The sequence below is a fragment of the Rhamphochromis sp. 'chilingali' genome (genome assembly GCF_963969265.1).
Source record: "Rhamphochromis sp. 'chilingali' genome assembly, chromosome: 1".
Classification (NCBI taxonomy): Eukaryota; Metazoa; Chordata; class Actinopteri; order Cichliformes; family Cichlidae; genus Rhamphochromis; species Rhamphochromis sp. 'chilingali'.
In genome coordinates this window covers 27603945-27609347 of record NC_137929.1, presented here as the reverse complement: position 1 = coordinate 27609347, position 5403 = coordinate 27603945, and the positions used below count along the sequence as shown (strand labels likewise).

The following is a 5403-nucleotide window of genomic DNA, read 5'->3' as shown; positions in this document are numbered from 1 at the left end:
AGAGCAAGAGGGATGTGGTTCATTCCCCTGAGTACTCCAGAAATACTTGCGGATTGGGGACTCTTGGGTGTGGGGACCAGGCCCAACCTGTTTAAAATACTGTTATAAGACTTTTTGTTTTCTATATTAGTGTTTACTGCTACTGGTTGTTGTGGCCTACTTAGTCTGGCACGTAGCCCAAGTGGGAGGTGTGTGGTTTTTCCCATATTACTAACATGCCAATTTGTTTGTTGTGATTTATTATCAGCCAGACTCATATTTGCTTTAAATGTCAAATTTATTTAAGACGGAGTGATTTATCTAAGTCTGGGGTGGTACGTGTTAACGGCCGCTCATAGATCCTACCTGCCGGATCTTCTTTTCATTGATATTGCTGTTATGACTGATGAAGCCGAGCTGTTGATTACCTGGCTTCTGTAAAGGCACGGTTACTGTTACTGGTGTTAGTTTATGCTTGTGCAATAAAACTTATAAAAGGCAGCAATCAGATGTCCGAGCCTGAGTACGACACAGTTTCATCAGTTAAAACACACCCTTACGGTGGGAGTTTACTAAATTAAAGGTAGTTAGCTTAGTAAAAACCGTACAATGAGTCATCCAAACATCGTCCAGTATAAGGAATCTTTTGAAGAGGGTGGCTGCCTGTATATTGTGATGGACTACTGCGAGGGTGGAGACCTATTCAAAAAGATCAACTCTCAGAAAGGGGTACTGTTCTCAGAAGCACAAATCCTAGATTGGTTTGTGCAGATCTGCCTTGCGCTCAAGCATGTACACGATCGAAAAATTCTCCACAGAGACATAAAATCACAGAACATCTTTTTGACAAAAGATGGAACAGTTCAGCTTGGAGACTTTGGAATTGCAAGGGTGCTGAACAGCACTGTAGAACTGGCAAGAACATGCATAGGAACACCATATTACCTGTCACCAGAGATCTGTGAAAATAAACCATACAATAACAAAAGTGATATTTGGGCCCTAGGGTGTGTTCTGTATGAAATGTGCACTCTTAAGCATGCATTTGAGGCTGGCAACATGAAGAACTTGGTTCTTAACCCTTTAAATCCCAGTTGTATTACATGAGCGCCCTGTGTTTTTAGCCCCAAAAAACAAAAAACTAAATATTTAAAAAAAAAAACATTTGAAGTAATATTTGATTGTTATTATAATTAGGCCTTTAGATGGACAAAAGATTGGCACCAACATTCATTTCGATCTACTTTTTTTTTTTTTTGCAGGAGCAGAAAATGGTCCCCAGGCGGCCAAGCTGCTGCTGCTACGCCGGGATTAGTGCCTCTCCCGCGGGGTCTATCTCGAGCAGCCCCGGGCAAAATGGCTGGTTCTCGTGTCTCCAGCAAACACGTCCGATACCACGTGACAACAAATACGTCATTTCCTGTTGATTAAAAAAAAAATGCACCCTCTAACATCCCTAAGGGGAGAAAATGGTCCCGCCCGAGCAGCGGGCCAAGCTACTGCTGCACGCCGGGAATGCGTCTCCCTCTCTCGCGGGTCTGTCTCCAGCAGCCCGCTGGAAAGGTGTACTTTCGAGCAGGCGTCAAATGTGAACCAAGGGCGCCACCTGGTGGACAAATAAAAAAATTACAATTCTAAGGCCCCTAGTTCAAAACGAAACTGAAACAGAAATCATGACGATTACTTTAACGGTAATAATTTTGCAGTGAAAAATAGCGTTTATAATGGAAGTCAATGGGCCGAAAACGGTCCCCAGGGTTACGGGTGTGAGGATTTTTGCTGCTCAGCCATTTTAGGCTGATTTAAGAAATTCACACTGAAATATTAAAATTGACAGAAAAAAACTATCCTTTGGCAAGTTTGGTTATATTCCACTGAACACAGTGGAAATGGCAGGCATTTAAAACATGAAAATGGCCGAAAACGGTCCCAAGAAAGCAGGAGGGTTAAGATAATTCGTGGGTCGTACCCTCCTGTGTCTTGTCACTACTCCCAAGAAGTGCGATCTCTCCTTGCACAGCTGTTTAAACGCGACCCTCGAGAGCGACCCTCAGTCAACAGCATACTGGACAAACCTTTCCTCTCCTGCAGGATTGAGAAGTTTCTCACACCACAGATCATTGCTCAGGAATTTCACCATACTTTTCTTCACAAGCAGCCTAAATCGGGTGTGGCACAGGTGCCATCAGCCTCAGCCCAGAAGATTACAAAACCAGCCGCCAAATACGGAGTGCCTTTAACTGTGAGGAAGGTCCCAGATAGAGCCAGAAAGCCTGCAGACAAGAAACCAGCTGGAAAACACAAACCGGCCCTTCTCCCAGCAACCCCCCAGAGAAGAGTGAGTAAGTGGAAGAAGAGAGGAAAAAACACGAGGATGGCATCAGAAAGAAGAGGATGGAGATGATTGAGAAAGAAAGGAAACAGAGAGAGCAGATGTTCATGTTGAAAGCGGAGCAGATGAAGAGATATGAAAAGGAAAAGATCAATCGAATAAACCAAGCTAGAGAACAAGGCTGGAAGCATGTCTTGAGTTCTAGTGGAGGTAGCAGCCCAGAGAGAAAGTGTTTTGTAGGAGGTGGAAAGAGAGGTGCACATGTTGCTGCTGTTCAGGGTTCTACTCTAGCTCCTCTCCCAGGTAAAAGCTCTTATGAACACTACCATGCAATCCTCGACCAAATGGCTAGACCGACGCCTAAAGATGTCAGCAGGGAGAGCTCCTCAGCTGGACCTTGCAGTCCCATTCGTGTACCAGCTGCTGCAGGCACAGTGCTTCCTAACGGCCCTGCTCGACGACTAGACCATGACGTAATCAAGAGAGAACTCCACAGGCTGCAGCATGTTTCCAAACAAGCCCATATTAGCAGGCAGCGCGGTCAAATGGCAGTTGGGCGAGCCTTTCAAGTTGAGGAGTTTTTGCAGCGGAGGAGGGAAGCTATGCTCAACAAAGCCCGTGCTGAAGGACAGCTGGAGTACTTGGCAAGGCTCAGACAGATCCGCTTGCAGAACTTCAATGAGCGCCAGCAGATCAAAGCTCGACTCAGAGGAGAGAAGTATGATAGCGATGGTTCTGACAGCCAGGAGTCCAGTGAGGAGGCCGAGCTCAGGAGAAAGAAGATAGAGGCTTTAAAAGCACAAGCTAATGCCCGTGCAGCTCTTCTCAAAGAGCAGCTAGAGAAGAAGAGGAGAGAAGCATATGAGAGAGAAAAAAGGGCATGGGAGGACCATCTTGCAGCACGAGGGGTCAAAGGTGGCATGGCGGGAGCAAATATAGTGGCCTCAGAAGCAGTATCGTCTACCTCTGATAGTCCTCTTCCACAGCCAGGCCCCTCTCAGCCAGAACCAGCTGCCAAAACTCCAGCCCTGCCTACACCCAAACCCTCCACCCCAGCTATATCCATGACTGCTGCCCTAAAGAACGTTGGAGCAATGACGCCACTAAAGGAGAGCTTGCCTGAACCAGAGTCTGCAACCATGATCCAGAGTGAGAAGAAGCAGATTCTGCGCAGACTTAACCAGAACCTTAAAGCTCAAAGCCCAGTGGAGGAGGTGGAGGAGTCTCCTTCCGCCCCAGCAGAATCAAGTCCTGCTCCAACCCAAAACCAGTCTGATACAGACAAGCGCCCCTCTTCCAATGAAGACCGGAAGAAGTGGGAAGCAGCAGAGCTACCTGTACTTCCCGTGGCTCAGCAAACTTTAGAGGAAACATGTGCCACAGGAAGCACCACTTCAGCATCTCCAGATGGTAGGCCGTCCTCTGGTGGTGACAGGAAGAAGTGGGAGGCAGGAGTTCCACTTGTCCTCTCTGCAGCTCAGCAAACTCTAGAGGATACATCCCTCATGACCATTGAGCAAACAGCGGGCGAAGTTATACAGATGGCTGTGCTACAGGAAGATGCTCCCAGGAAGATGTGGGGAGCAAGTCCAGACTCTCAGGTGCTGAAGGTACTTAAGGAGGCAGAACTTCAGCCACTCACTCAGCCACTGGAGACTCTCACCATATGTGAGGACGAATCTTCTAGTCCTGTTAAATTAAACCAGATGACAGCAGAAGCTGGCATTGTGAAGATACCTAAAGAAGTGTTACCCCCTGTAGTGGCTGAGAGTCCTGCAGCTACAGATGTGGCCTCACATCAAGAAATCTCCATGGCTGCTGCAATAGAGAGCCCAACACTGCCAACCAGCGTTACTGAGACTCAGGATCCAGCAGACTTGGAGTCGGTGTTTTTAGAGGAAACCCCTAAACAGGCCTCACATCCTCCAAACAGTGTGCAGCAGGCTTGGGAGCAGGAAGGCCAACAGCAAATGCCAGCAGAGGGCGATATAAGACCAACAGGCAACAAAGAGGCTGAGCAGAGTGCAGACAAAGCTCCTGAGCCATCAGCTCAGCATGAGGAGCCCCTATTTATGAAACTGTGTTCCCCGGCCCACCGACGCACTGCCGCCCTCGCTATCCTCTCAGCCCAGTCCTCCATGGATGAATCATCCTCCTCTCTGGCCTCTCGCTCACGCTCTGTCTCACCCTCTACGCTCCAAACACCAGAATGCACTCCTCATTGGTCTTTCTACAGGCATGTTTGATGCCAACAACCCCAAGATGCTGCGGACATGCTCTCTACCAGACCTGAGTCGACTCTTCAGCTCTCAGCAGGACGTTACAGTGACTGGCGAGGCTAACGTTGCTCCAGACAACAACCCTGAAATTGAGGACCTGGATGAGGCAGGAAAAGATGATGACCAGAAATTTGTCACGCTACTCTTTTCTGATTTCTTTCTGTCTGTAAGCATGTAAGTATGTTTAAAAACAAACAAAGATAACAAAATGAAAATGTACAAAACATAGTACTATTGTATTGTGCACATTAAATTGTGCATCTGATGTCAGTGATATACATTTTAATTTAGTTTTTTAGTTTTAAGTTTTAACAGTTTTAATGTCTTTATTCACATTGACGTGTTTCTACACATAAATCAACAACTGTCAGTTAATATGATTACCAAAGAGACAAAAATCTCAGTTTAGTGTTTTGTGTTTGCGTTAGACCTGATATAACAAAGACAATGAAAAAGTATGACAAAAATTTTCTTGTCAAAGTTTATAAGTCAAGTGTTCAGTTAGCTTTGATTTAGAAGCAGCACAGTATGAAAGAGAAGTTTTACACATACAGAACATTTAATACCAGAGACAGACGCTGACTAACATGCTACAGTTCATCTTTATTATTTTCTAGTTGTGTTAGTGTTGCCATCACACTGCGTAGTTTCTCTTCATTGTCATTGATTTCTGCAGCTGTTGTCTCAAAGTACTTATTCATGTACTCCTTGCTGGCTCCCATGAAAGTCTTTAGGTCATCCATTAAATCCAACACTGGTCTAAGCAGTGATGTAGAAATCAACAATGGCTTCATAACTTCAGACCAAGGATCC

The 5403-nt window shown here is 46.0% G+C and overlaps 1 pseudogene across 1 annotated transcript; it reads left to right on the top strand.

Annotated features, from left to right (window-relative positions):
* Window positions 1-588: 588 nt before the first annotated feature.
* LOC308407700 (serine/threonine-protein kinase Nek1-like) lies at window positions 589-4768 on the top strand (annotated as a pseudogene). Its single transcript has 2 exons — window positions 589-740; window positions 1864-4768. The product of its transcript is annotated as a serine/threonine-protein kinase Nek1-like (transcript).
* Window positions 4769-5403: the final 635 nt, after the last annotated feature.